This window comes from Phoenix dactylifera, unplaced genomic scaffold (assembly GCF_009389715.1).
Source record: "Phoenix dactylifera cultivar Barhee BC4 unplaced genomic scaffold, palm_55x_up_171113_PBpolish2nd_filt_p 001126F, whole genome shotgun sequence".
NCBI classification, from domain to species: Eukaryota; Viridiplantae; Streptophyta; class Magnoliopsida; order Arecales; family Arecaceae; genus Phoenix; species Phoenix dactylifera.
Genome location: NW_024068469.1, coordinates 21,564 through 36,230, shown reverse-complemented (window position 1 = coordinate 36,230; position 14,667 = coordinate 21,564).

Here is a 14,667-nt window from a genome sequence, read left to right as displayed (position 1 = left end):
GATAATATAGCTAATCCATTTAATCTTTCTTGCGACATAGTTGACCGTAAATAAGATTTTATCAACTTTAATTTTGAAAAACTTCTTTCAGCAGAAGCAACTGTTACAGGTATTGTTAACAATATCCTGTAAGCAATGCATGCATTTGGAAAAGAATCTGTTTTTTTTATAAAACTTAAAATATCAATAAGGGGTACTAGTTTCTATTTGTAAAACTTCTTTTAAAACTTTTAACTCTGAAAACAGATCAAGACCATCAATATAAGAATTTTCACCATGCTTTAAAAAGTTTTCAAGATTAAGGCAATACTTTTTCAACTCCTCTTCATTCAAAGATTTAAACTTTCTAAAATTAAACAAAAAACTAAAAATATCTTCATATATGGTGAATTGTTTCAAACATATTTTGAATTGAAAGAAATAGCTTGATCTACTATATATAAAAAGTAATCAATTCTAAAAGATTCTTCGGTTGATCTTTCTATCTCATCATCACTATTTTCATCAAATTGTTTTTTCCTACGGATCACACGTTTTTCACGAAATGTAGGTTCTATTTTCATTTCAATTGCAGTTTCTTTAGATGAAATCAAAGCGGTCATGAATCCATTTTCTCTATAATTTTTCAAATAAGAAAGAAGATCTTTTAATTTATTTATAGCAACATCAATATGCATATCTTCAGATTGTAAGTTTTTACTAACTGAATTAACAGCAAACAATATATCATACCAAATATTCATGCCTAATAGGAATTCAAAATTTTCAATCTCATATGTAGCTAAGCATATGGCTTCACTCTTTTTGTTTTAGGATCTTCGCTAGTTTCTGCTAATTGAATTAAGGCATCTCTTATTTTAGGAGCTTGGTTTTAATTGCTTTGATACTTTCAATACGACTTTCCCAATGCGTTTGTGATAAGGGTTTTAAGAGTTAATGTGGATACATTATTTTGTAAAATTTTCCATCGTTTTGTAGAAGAAGAAATAAGGTATAAATTCGTTGTATCACTCCAAAAAAAGATATAGCCTTAGGACATGAGTTAAGCGGTATCACATAATACTAAATTTAAGTTATGACATCCACGATGGTGTGTAAAACGCTCTAGGATTTATATCTAATAATCTTCTTTGTACACCTTGATGTTTTCCTTTCATATTAGATCCGTTGTCATACCCTTGTCCTCTTATATCATTAACCTCAAGTTTATGTTTTTCTAGTATATTTATAAGTTCACTAAAAAGACCTTTTTCAGTTGTATCATCTATTTCTAAAAATTCTAAAAAATATTCTTCTACTTTTACTGGACTTGTTGTAGTATCTACACATCTTAAAACTAGAGTCATTTGTTCTTGATGGCTTGCATCAGGAGTGCAATCAAGTATTATAGAAAAGTATTTTACTTGTTTAATCTTTTTAATTATTATAGTTTTAATTTCAGATGCTAACATTTGAATTAATTCATTTTGAATCTTATGACCTAAATAATGATTGTGAATTTCACCTTGTTGAATACGTCGAACATGCTCTTGCATTATTGGATCAAATTCTGCAATTATTTCAATAAAACTTAGAAAATTTCCATTATTGCTTTGGTATATCTTTTCATTCTTTCCCCGAAATGCTAAATTATTTTTTACAAGATTTTTCACAACAGCAATAATTCTTAATAGTACTTTTTCCAATGGTCCTTCTCTTGGTTTATTTGTTCTTGGAGACTTTTATCAATTGTCTTGTTTTCTAACAATCTTACTTCTAAATCAATCCATTTATTCATGCTAGTAATATGTTCATTAGTTGTTTCATGATTTTTGAGCTTAATACCTAGATTTTGCTAGTCCCTTGTTCCTTTATTGACTAAATGAGTCGTGCTATGTGTTGAATAAAAGAATTTACAACAAAAACAATATACTCTATCCAAATTCTTCGAATACACTAACCATTTTGTATCATATTTTTCACCATTAGGTAACTTACGAATATAATGTATAGTAGAGAAGTGTCTATTATTTTCATCCCTAGGAAAGTAAAGATCATAGTCTCTAATTGGACCTCTTTCCACTAATAGATCTCTCAACTTTGTATCAATATTTTTCCATTGACCAGAATCATATATATTTGTAGGATTAGAACTAGTTTCATTAAACTCTATACTATCCTTATTTATCTTATCTCCATCTAATTTTTCATTGTGTTCTTCATTAGAGATTGGTTCATCAGATGTTTGAATACTATTATGAATCTAATTGTCAATCTCATTTTGTTTCATTCTTTTTATGTCATCTTCAAACTCTATTTCATTCTGAGTTGAACTTGATGTAGTATTTTGTTTATTTGTAACAATAAATCTATCTAAAGCACCTGTTTGAGATAGAATAAGTTTTTTAATTTTTTTTTCTTTTTGAGTTTTTCATATCCACATTCAAATTTTCTATTAGACATTTGAATTTAAAAATAATATTATCAAATAAAACAATTAAGACAATCACTATAAACAAATTAAAATATAAGAGAGTTAAAAATGATAAAACCTGAAATGTCAACAGAAGCAGTGTCGGACGGCCCGGATTCGACGACGAACTCAAGTCCCGACAAGCGGTATCGAGCTCAACGGCGAGAAGTAGTGTCGGAGCTACTGTCAATTTTAATGGGGACCCTAAACATGAAAAGCTACTGTCAATTTTAAAGCAATAGACAATAAAATATGCATAAAAGAGGAAAAGATGAATAATCGAAAAGTAATTTTTTTTTCTTTTTTCCCCCCTCCCCCTCTTGAAAGGATCTTTCTTTTAATAGTAAGAGTTCTCAGATGACACAATGACACTACTCAGGGGCGGCCCAAGCCCCAAGGGTGTTATTTGTCTCTAAAAAGGCCGAGGTATATCAATGGAAATGTCTTGAAACAACTAATTCAGCTTTTGTATAGGAATAAGGAATTGACCTTAAATGCTTTATTTTATAGGCTACTAAAGAGTAAAGAGCTCCAAGGGCGTGTAGGAAAACTGAGACAGATGTATGGTTTTGGATCAGATCATTGGATGATTTAGCAGGTGAACTAGATGAAAATTCTCAATCAACTTTTGGAAAAACTGCATTCACAAGTCATTACATATTTACATCGTATATTCCATTCTTTCAAATAGGTGCTCCAGGAATTTTCGCTGACAGGGAATTTAGGGAAAGAAGGAAAATCTGTTAAAACTTTATTTTATTCAATCACCCAATAACCTGCAATAGGATTATGAGTATATAATAACAAAATAAGTAAGTAATAACTAGTTAACTACCATTACCCAATAAACCCATTACCCAACCCAAGTACCCAACAAACAAACAGAACACAGAACACAGAACACATAACACCCTAAAGGTTAAAGGGCCTAAACCCATTCTCGGAGCTCGGAAGGCGGAAGCTCACCTCCGGGCTCCGACAACGGCGGCGAGGACGGAGGGCTGCCAGGCTGGGTCGAGAAGGAGAAGAGATGGGCGAAGGACCGAGGACGGAACTCGAAAGTCGGAAGAATCGAGCCGAGGACGGCGAACGGGCGAAGGACGAAACTCGGACAGTCGGAGTCTCGGAAGTTGGAAGAACCGAGCGGAGGACGGCGAACCAGCGAAGGACGGAACTCGGAACTCAGAGAGTCGGAGTCTCGAAAGTCGAAACTCGGAACGGAAGATTGGGCCGCCCCTGCTCGGAAGAACCGAAGATTGAATCAACTAGGGCTGGGGATTAGGGAAGGAAGAACGAAGATTGAGAAGAGTTTAGAAGGAGAACTGGAGAAGGACTCTCTCTGGTTATCTACTTATCTGGGATTCTGCCAAGACTGCCATTCTGGTGACTACAGCGGTGGATGGAGAAGATGGGCTATGGGGGAATGAGGATCGTAGGGGCATAGGGCCCTCCATAGGTTGATAGGCCATAGCCCGCTGTCCATTGCCCGTTGGGCGTTGCCGCATTGGCTATGCTGCCAGTGCCATGCTTGGAGAGTGGAGGCTGGATCGTACTTCGTAGGCAAGAGGAAGGCAGCTAAGGCTCGTAGCTTCCTTCCGTGACTCTTCCGACTTCTTCTTCGCGGCGAATGGTGATCCCAATCCCAAAATCGTGATGCCCCTGGCAGGAGAGTGGAAGGCCGGAGCCCGGAGGCCTTCCTTGAGGCCGAGGCTTAGGCGACCGCCTCGGTCGCTAGGGCTTGGGCCGCCCCTGACCATATGCAGTACTATTTTACTTCTCTTTTAAACCTGTACCACCTTAAAGGAGTGCAGAGTAGTCACCACAGACAATCCAGATCAAAGGATGAGAACCGCTATTGTTGCTGGAAAAATAGACCCGGGAGTGACGCGAACCAAGGAGGAGGAGCTTCTGCTGCAGCGCGGTGGCGGACGACTGGCTCCGGCGGACCTGCAAAAGTTTTTTGGCCGGAAAAATCCGGCAAAAGCTCTCCGATGCTCTAAGTCAGAGAGGAATTTGGAGATATTTTTAATGTAGAGGTGTTTTCTAGCGAGGGAGAAGATGCCCCTCTCTCCCGGAGTCTCCCCCTCTTTATAGGAGGGGGTTATAGCGGTTTACACGCAATCGAATGTGATTGCGCCAAATTCTTAGTTTAAATGAATTACCTTAGATGACACGAAATTTCAGGCTTGCTGTGATCGGTGAGATTGAGAGGATTCAAATATGATAGCCGTTGTGGTGGAGATTGCAGAATTTGATCCCAGATATGGAGGATTTGGTGGTCCTTTTCTTAGGACGGACCGGCTTGACTGTTAGTGGAGTCGGGGTCGGTACTCAACTTCTGACTAGGCCTTCCTTGACCTCGAAGTCAATCGGGCTCTGCTCAACCGAGACCATGCATGCCGACGGTCCTACCAACCGAGGTCATACCTGCCGGATTGTGCCTATCGAGGTCATGGCCTGCCGAGATTGTGCCTGTCAAGGTCATGCCTGCCGAGTTCGTGCTTGTCGGGGCCGTGCCTGCCGAGGTCGTGCTTGTCGGGGCCGTGCTTGTCGAGACTATACTTATTGAGATTATGTCTGCCGTCAGATTCGGGTGCTTTAATTGTATTTGTGGGGTGGTCCACTTTTTCCCCCATCACTACCCCTTGGCTTCAGAGTTCGAGCCGTTTCGAGCTCGGGACAAAGGAAGTAGCTAATTATATCATGCTGATGAGATTAGGCGGCTTCCAATCATTTTGTCGTTTCGAAAGAAGGAGAAAAGGCGCTTTTGGATGTTTTTAATGAAGGCACGAGGTGGCAGCTTTTTGTTTTTTGAGGCGATTTGTGCTGCGACTTCATAATGGGACTCCAGTATTTAAAGAGATGGCTGCTCCCATTTCGCTTTTAAAGCTACGATCCAGGTTGATACGCTAGGCCGATTTCCGAGGCTGGCACGTAGCGTGATCTGGATGGAAGGCGCGGCTTGCCTTTGTCAATCCGATCCGTTGAGAGGTCTATATAAAGCCCAGTCCAGCCCTAAGAACCTTCATTTGGCCGCCATAGCCTTCGCCTTCTTCTTTCTCTATTTTACTTTCCTCTGATCGTTGTTTAGTGTTCCCGAAGGTGCCTCTGAGTATTTTCTGGAGGTTCTTCTTGATTCTCCATTTCTAGCTGTCGGTGCTTTCGGCGAGGACCACGGTAGGTTTTCCACTCACGCTTGCTCGGAGGCTTGCTTTTTCTCCTTTCTCTGTTTCTTCATCCTTCTTCCTCTTTCCTTGTTCTCTTCTTTCATCTCTCCTCTTTTTTTTAAATTCGTGAGTGAGACAAATGTCGAGTGGTGCTTCATCTTCTGCTGGGGCTCCTTCCTATAGGAAGGAGGTCGAGCTAGAGGTGGGCCATGGCCCAGACGGAGTTGGGTCGAACCTGACTAAGGAAGAACTAGGCATGATTCCAACCTAGTTCTCCTTTCCGCGCGAGTTCGCTTTCGAGCTCGCGGGGCCGGAGGACCAGCTCACGAAACCCCCCCAGGTCGGATTAGAGTGTACGTGAAGACACTTCGGGCCGGTCTGAGATGCCCCCTGCATGAGTTTGTGAACAAATCTCCTAATGGAACAAAATCACTATAATTCGTTCGCGCGTTACCCCCCTGCCCCCTCGGGGGGAATATCCGTCCATAAATGGACCTGACTTTAGTGAAAAGCTTTTTTGAATATCAGGTATCCTGACGGATAAGGGAAAGGATATGTCATTGTCTCGGTGGGAGTGGTCGGCCTTCGTTAAGCTTCACCAGAAAGCCACTGAATCGAAAGAAAAAAGGGTTTTTTGTGAGTGGATAGCTAATCAAGAAAAATAAGAAGAGAGCGAGCTGCCACCTGACCGAGGAATAGAGCCCGAACGACCGCTTAGTAGTTGGTTCTTGCCCGAGATGAGTTATTGCCATTTCATTTTGACGGACGAAACGAAAAAAAGAAACTCAGGATATGGCAAAAGCAATCTTTTTGGATCGAATGGGCTTGTTGGGGGTAATGCGTGTGTGTGATTTTCGGCTTTTGTGATAAATGGCAGAATTTGATACATGGATGTTTATGTAATGAAAACTTTGGATGAAAGAACTAGCTCTACTTCCGGCTTTAAGTGAGCGGGCCCACTACTGCTGTTGATGTCAAAAATTTGTGAAAAATGTCGACTGATCCGTAGGCGCGGACGAATTATAGTGATTTGTTCCAATCCGAGACATAAACAGAGACAAGGGTAATCTTTCTTTTGGTTAGCGGGCGCAGTTGACTTGACGCAAAGGTGCTGCGCAATCACTCTCGGTCACCGCTACGAGAATGACGAATCTTCCTGACGCACTTCATTGAGAATCCGGAAGGTTGGTAGAATTACGCTTACTATACCTGCTGAATGTAGCATTATATGACTGTATTGTTACTCTTGCTCCCATCAGGATAAATCTGACCCCTTCCTCTGTTCCTTGTTGTTTTCTTCTTTTCTTTCACCGGCATGAGCCACCTCTTCTTTTCACTTTACAAAGTAGAATGAAATGAATTATATTAATATCCGGATTTTTTTATATGTATATATAGAAAGTTGAGGCGGGGAAAAACGGGAGTGACTCTTTTTTCTTCAATGGCATCTCCCCTGGCGTGGAAAAAAAGCGAGAATTTGTCTTCTAGCTCGGACTTCTTCATCTTTTCGTAGTCATACCCTACATCTTAATATAGGTGCGTAGCAAGGCAAAAGAGCTTATAGGAAAAAGAGCAAAAAAATCATCCGAAGGACTAGACTATGTATCATCTCGTCCCAGTGCAGCTTGCTCCGACTCGGGAGGACAATCATCGGCTTCCTGTCCCTCTGCCTTGCTTCATGAATACCGACCCGGTAAATGTCTTCCGCTGGTGTTTCATGCTGAAATCGAACCTCGCGGATGGAGGATGGCTGTACTTCGGTGGAGCTCGCCCCATTGCCTAGGAAGAGGCCTAGGCCGGCCTCGACTTCTGCCCCTGTGGAGGTTGAAGATCTTGAGGCTGAGACCTCCCAGCTTCTTCGGAAGAACAGCAAGGAAGAAACTAAGGGAGTTTAGATCGGAAGAGGCTCCCCCCGCCGAGCGCGCAACTCCTCCGAGCCGTTAGAGGAATCAGCGGCCCATGCTTGCCCGTCCTCGGGCCTTTCAAAAGTCCGCAAGGTTCATCCGTTTGCGGCGCTCGGGGACCTGAGCCGGGCAGCAGTCTCGAGGTCTCGAGTTCTTCAAGACTCGACCTCCCGAACTCTTCAAGACTCGACCTTTCGAGCTCTTCAGGGGTTGAGGATCGCCCCGAGAGGAGACCCTACTGCCCCGAGTGGTCGATTTTTGAGGACGACTCGGCCCTCCACAATAGCGAGGTTGCTCGCGAGGTCATCCGCTACGCGCTGCTCCCAGCTGACCGAGGCCGAGCTCAAAGCCGGCGAGGTCAGCAATTTTGTTGATCAGGCCTACTGTTCCGCCATCCGAGTAAGTTTTTCTCATACTTTCACTTTCATATTCTTCCAAGTTTTTAATCTCGGTTAACCTTTACTCCTCCTCGTTGCAGCACCTCCATGAAATTGACATGTTAGTCTCCGCAGCGACTGACTACCAGAGCCAGGCTCGGAGGAGCCAGAGGGGCAGAAGGTCGCGGAGAAGAAGCTGAAAGAATAGATGCCCTACAAGCCAATCGCAATTTGTATTGCAAAGGTTTTTCTTTTGATTTTTCAAATCATGTATGTGACATTTGATTATAAATAAAGGCATTGTATTTCATTATATGCTGTCTCTTATATTTGTGATGAACCCCTTAGATTAAGGCAATGGTTTTAGGGCTATGATGAGATCATACTAGTGAGACCTAAAATCCTAAAATCCTAATCTTAAGTATTTCCAGTCGTTGGTTCATTGAGTCGGAGATCAATGCTACCGGCAAGACTGGCACATCTTATGTATGCTCGATGCAGAGAGTGATTGATCTCACAATCACTTATGTGGAGACACTAATACAAAGATGTAGGTGCTCATTAAGAGGAATAAGTTCCCTGAATTGACCTGTCAAGAGAATATCTTTATGGAGTCTTACTTACATGTCTAAAGATGATTCTCTTAGTAGGAGTTGTGCAACTAATCCTTTGACCTGAGATCACCATGGTATCTTGTGCATAAAAATCCATGTTTTGGTTTATTCTCATTCATGACAATAAGTTGTGCACGGAATCTTCCGGATCTGGTGGATTGTATACGAAGGTTATGAGTAGGTCGACAAAGAATCAATCACTTCTAGTAAGAGAAGACCGCATCCTATTTATTCTAATCATATGATAATTCAGAAAATCTTTGATCAAAGTAGAATAAAAATTAGAACGAGTTTCTAATGTTTCATTATTCGAATTATCATTAAAAGATTGAGAGAAATATGAATATATAATTGAGTTTGACATAGATCCATACTCATATACATATTCGGGATGCAGTTTGATTGAAGGATTGAATTGCCACAGTAACTTACCACTGAAGAGTATTTTTGGTATTTCACCAAATTCCATATCTTCCGGGTAGACATTACACGTTGCTAGACATCAATCTTGTCTTGTAGGTTTGATCGAATTAAAGAGTTTAATTTGATCACCAATTAGAAAGGATTCTAATTGTTAAGTTTGGGTTCGCGCAGTTTGGATCTAAATCGATTAGAAGAGTTCTAATCAAGTTAGGTTAACTCGCACCCACACCTACTGCTGACTAAGTATGGAACCTAATGGGTCACACACAAGAAAATTGATCAAAGGTCTAATTAGATTAGATCGTGTTTGCAAGATGAACATGCTAGCATGTGTTGCAAATCTTAGCTCCTAATTTGAATTGGATTCGAATCTGATTCTTGATTGATTTAATTTGATTAGATCATATCCTAATATAGGTTAGCCAAGAGTTGGCACCTAATTGGCTTGGTTTGAGTCTAATTGGATTAGATTTGATAAATCATTCATTTTTGACCGTTAGATCTTCATCTACCGTTGGATGAAGACATAATGGAAAGTTAATTTGAACCCAATTAGATTGGGTTAAATAGGGGCCTTTAATCATGACCATTTGATCTTCATCAGCCATTGGATGAAGACATAATGAGATCATGATAAGGTGCCTTGAATTAGGGCCTTTGGATCATCATCAAGCCGTTGGATGATGACATAACTCCTTTTTTGATAGCGCCTTCAATCATAGCCCTTGATTTTTATGTCCACCATTGGATGGGGACATAATAGGCTGGTAGCATGATGGGGCTTTATAGGAGGACGTGATGAATGATGGCGTGATGGCTTGTGGCGTGAAAAACAAGGAGAGAGAATACGTGGAGGTTATAAGTGGATAAGGATGAAGCGTTCTCTCTCATCCTTATCACATCTCTTCATGATACGGCTCCCTATTTTTGATAGCGCCCCATCCTATGATATGCCTTCTCATCAGGAGGCACATCCCTTGGATCCTACGCCTCCTTTCATTAATGAAAGGATGGGATACATGCATCCCTTGCCATCTATAAAAGGGAACTATTCCACCGTATTTCTTCATCCCATTCCACCGCATTCTCTCTCCCTTATCCCTTCTTTCTTACAAGAGCTTGTCTCTTTCTAAGATTGCTTCTAGGGCGTCCTAATCCAAGACAAGGTGGTCTTCTTTAGGACAAAAGGATTATAAGTGATTTTAGAAAGAGGAGGAAATTAGAAAGGAAGGAAAGCAAGCCATTAGAGTTCTTTGGAAGAATTCTGCATTAAGGATCAAAGTCTTTGGAGCTAAAGTCTTGAATCAAGCTTTCCTGTGGATCAATGTTGGAGGGTGAACATTTGGGCACCTAGTGCAAATTCTGCACATTGGATTAGCATTAGAGATATTCTTCTATTTCTGCATTTATATTATATTATTTGATTGCTTCCATTAAGGTGATCTTGGCTTAATAGGGTTTCATGTAAAGGGACTTTATTAAGAAATTTTTAAAATTCCTAGCTTCCGCTGCCCCCACATGACATGTTAGAACCCTACAGTGGTATCAGAGCAACCTTTAATTGGTTCAATCAAATGATTATACATGATGTATTATTGTTTATTTACTATGAGATAGTAATGTCATATGTTTAGAAGAATGCTGAATTATATGATATGATATATAATAAAATATCATGATATGAATTTTTCATATGAAGATATGTTGAAGCATGTTAATTGATTCAATCAATTGGTAATAATTTGTACATGCTATGAGATAGCTGTGATGTATGATAATTGCTTTTCATTTATATATGCTATGAGATAGATATATAGTTTATTGTAGCATATACATAGACGTGTTAAATATGTTACAATTATAGAATGTGCTTGAGACTAGTAAACCCTCAATAAAAATTATATTAAGTCATAGTGTTGAAAAACTTTGAGCTAACTCATTCTAGAACAATTAATCTAATTGGTGGCTAGGAAAGCACTAAAGGTGGTTACTTAATTAGGACCTTACTCTTTGAGTAAGGAGAGCCTCCCACCTGCTTACCTAGCCAATTGTTTGATTGCCTATTATGGATAAGCTTAATGTTAATAAAACATTACTGATATCCTTCCTTCATACCTCGACATTATAATGTCAAGATCCATGCTAGTTTGTTGTGCAACCACAAGGCTTGTAATGGAGACTGATGTTATACTGTTTTGGTGCATAGAGATGCTTATGTCAAGATCCATGCTAGTTTGTTGTGCATCCACAAGAGCAATATTATTCGAATACGACTATATGGAAATGAAGGGTTTGACTTAACTAAAACATTATAGTTTGTTGTGCAACCATAAGGCTATAGGTGTTTTAAGAGGACAAAATAAAATTGAGAATTGCATGAGATGCAATTGGAAAGAGTTTCCTACCTTTGAGCTCATAAGGGTTTGTTGTGCAACCACAAGACTTTTATGATGAATTAGGACCTCAACCCTACTAAGAAAAATTAGGCTTCTTGTTTATCATAGGAGAAGGCTATGATATTCGATAAAAATAGTAGGAGATGATTAGATAAAAGTCCTTATTTAATTGTATAAATGTCACCATGATTGGTCTGCTTATGTTAGTTTTTGTTCTTACTTATGTAGAATTATTAAATGGCTTCTTCACTTTCACTAAGAGGCATCTTAGATCCAACAAGTTAACCGGTCCTAACTATGTGGACTGGTTGAGAAATCTCAAAATAGTTCTCACTCAGGAGAAAATTTTCTATATACTTGAAACCCCTGATCTTGGAGATATAGGGGATAATGCTACTGAAGAGGCGGTTGCCACACATAAGATGTGGAAGAATCACAGCTTGACTGTCAAATGTATCATGCTTGCCTCTATGGGCTCGTTTGGTTCGCGGGAAGTATTTTTCCTCCTAGGAATATGATTCCTGGGAATCAGATTCCTAGGAAGAGGATACCTAGGAAAAGTACTTTTGGCATGTTTGGTTAACCATGGGAAAGTGACAAATTTCCAAAGTGCTTATGTTTGGTTGACCATCCACTTTCCTAGGAATGTTATGTATAATTCCTATTATGCCTTAATAAAATTAGGTCTTTAATGCTCTTTTAATGCTTCTGTTATGCGTGAAGGGTCTTTTTGGAAAAAAATAAAAAAGGAGTGATTCCCACCTCATGGAAAGTAACTGTCCCATGTTTCTCATGGAAAGGACTTTTCCCATGAAATGTGGAAATCATATTCCCATGGGAATACAACTTTTCCATCTCTCTCCTTTGAAAACTCCAACCAAACAAGAGGCATTTCATTACTTTCCCGGTTGGACCAACACTTTCCCCCCTCCTTTTCCTGGCGAACCAAACGAGCCCTATGAGTAATGAATTACAAAGACAACATGAAAGCATGAACACTCTATCCATACTTCTAAATTTAAAAGAGTTGTATGGAGAGCAAAGCAGGACTGCTAGATATTGAGATATCCAAGCAGTTGTTCCGTGCTAGAATGAATGAAGGAACACGAGTGCAAAACCATATTCTTATGGTTATGACTTGATCACCAGATTAAGTCAATAGGTTTGCTATGGACAGTGAGCTCAGTCAGGATTTGATCCTGCAATCACTACCTGAATCATTCTCTTAGTTTGTTGTGAATTTTCACATGAACAAGCTGAACGTCTCCCTGCCTGAGCTGTTAAATATGTTAAAGATAGCAGAGACCCATATCAGAAGGAAAAGGGTCTGATCCTTCTTGTTGATAAGGGCTAAGGAAGAAATTAGGCAATAAGGGTTTTAAGAAAAGGTTGAACCCTAAAAGTAGCAAGATCAAGAAGAAGAAAGGAAAGAAATCTCCGGATCAAGTATCTATTTCCATTGCGGCAAGGAAGGCCACTGGAAGAGGAATTTGCAAGAGCTTTTCTTGCAACTGCAAAGCCCGATGCAAGAGTTGTGTTGCTCAAGGTGACAAGCCAGGAGGGGGGGGGGGGGGGTGAATTGGTTTCTCTAAATTTTTTCTATCTTAATTTAGTCAATCGATGAGTGAGTAAAGTTAAAACAATACACAATGCAAACACACAAGAAGTATCGTGGTTCGGTGCTCTCCTAAGCACCTACGTCCACTCCCCAAGCGACTTCTTGGGAATTCACTATAATCCCGCGGATTATAGTTGGATTGTTTTCCGGGCTCACAATCCAAAAACCTTTACACTTCGGTTTTCCGGGATCACCAAGAACCTATGTTGGTTTTACGGGCTCACCAACGAACCTTCACAATTGGTTTTACAGGCTTACCAACAAACCTACACCGTTGGTTTTACGGGCTCACCAACAAACCTTTATAAGGTGATTAAAAAGAAGAAGAAAGTTGAAACTCCTAGATGAGCAAATATAACAATATAAGCTATAAAGAAGAGTTTAGAAAATAGTTATCGCTTGATGAGACTTCTCTCTTCTTTGTCAAGAATGTTTCACTCTTCAAGGGTGGATTGAGCTCTTATGTCTCTTGGAATCTGCTCAACCACTTCTTTTGACTCTTTGAATGAAGCACTTGGATGAAGAAATTAGGGCTCTTGTCTTTCTTGCGTAAGCTTTGATATTTTGCAAAAGGATACTTTCTCTGATGAATAGTATCACTTTAAATAGTTTCTCTCATCCATTGGACACCCCCCATTGGTTAGATTTCAAAACTAGCCGTTACTTACTGTTGGGAGGATAAAAAGTACTTCTGCCAGAACTAGCCGTTATGCTTCTGCCCGTGCTGGGGTCGACCCAAACTTTCCTGGGGTCGACTCAAACCACTGTTCATCAGACTTGGGGTCGACTCAACTTTCACTGGGGTCGACCCAACTTTTACTGGGGTCGACTCATGCTATATTGGGGTCGGCCCTCTCAGGAAACACAGAACCTTATATTTCAGCCGTTTTTTCACTGGGTCGACTCAACTTTTTTTAGATCGACTCAAGTACAGTGGGGGTCGAATCAAGTTCCATTGGGGCGACCCTCTCAGGGATTCCAGAGACCCCAGTTTTGAATGACACAGCCTTGGGTCGACTCATGTTCAGTTGGGGTCGACTCAAGGTGGGGTCGACTCAAGTTCCATTGGGGTCGACCCTCTCAGGGATTCCAGAGACTTGTATTTTTGAGGCTTGAAGATGGGGTTGACTCAACTTTCACTTGGGTCGACCCAAGTACTGTTCATCCGTGCCATTTTTGCAAAAATGTGCCAGATGGTTTCTTGATGTGCCGGGGTCGACTCCACCAATCTTGGGGTCGACTCATTTTACACTTTGCTGCAACTTAAGGTTAGATTCATCCATATAATCAATGAAATATACTTCAAGCAATTTTGAATATATGTCATGGTGGTGCTACATACTCTAAACAATGAAAATTACTATTGTCCCCTTAGGAGTACGTTTCACTTAAAACTTTGCCGAATTGGAATTTAGAATTCACTATCCCTTTCTATCGCAAATTTTATCTCATTGGTAATCATTGAAGTACATCTTGATCTCACTCTTCTAATGTACCTGTGGGTGACGAACTTAGTAATGATGTATCATATTACCTTGTCATATTTAATTAGATATTCTCTTAGTGGTTGTGTTAATCATCAAAATACCACTATCATCCTCAATCTCCTCCTTTTCGATGATTACAAAATATTGAGTATGAGCAGATTGTTACTTAACTTAAAATCAGTTTTAAAGGAGCTCAAGTTACTGAATTTCAGCTTTTCAAATTTGAGAG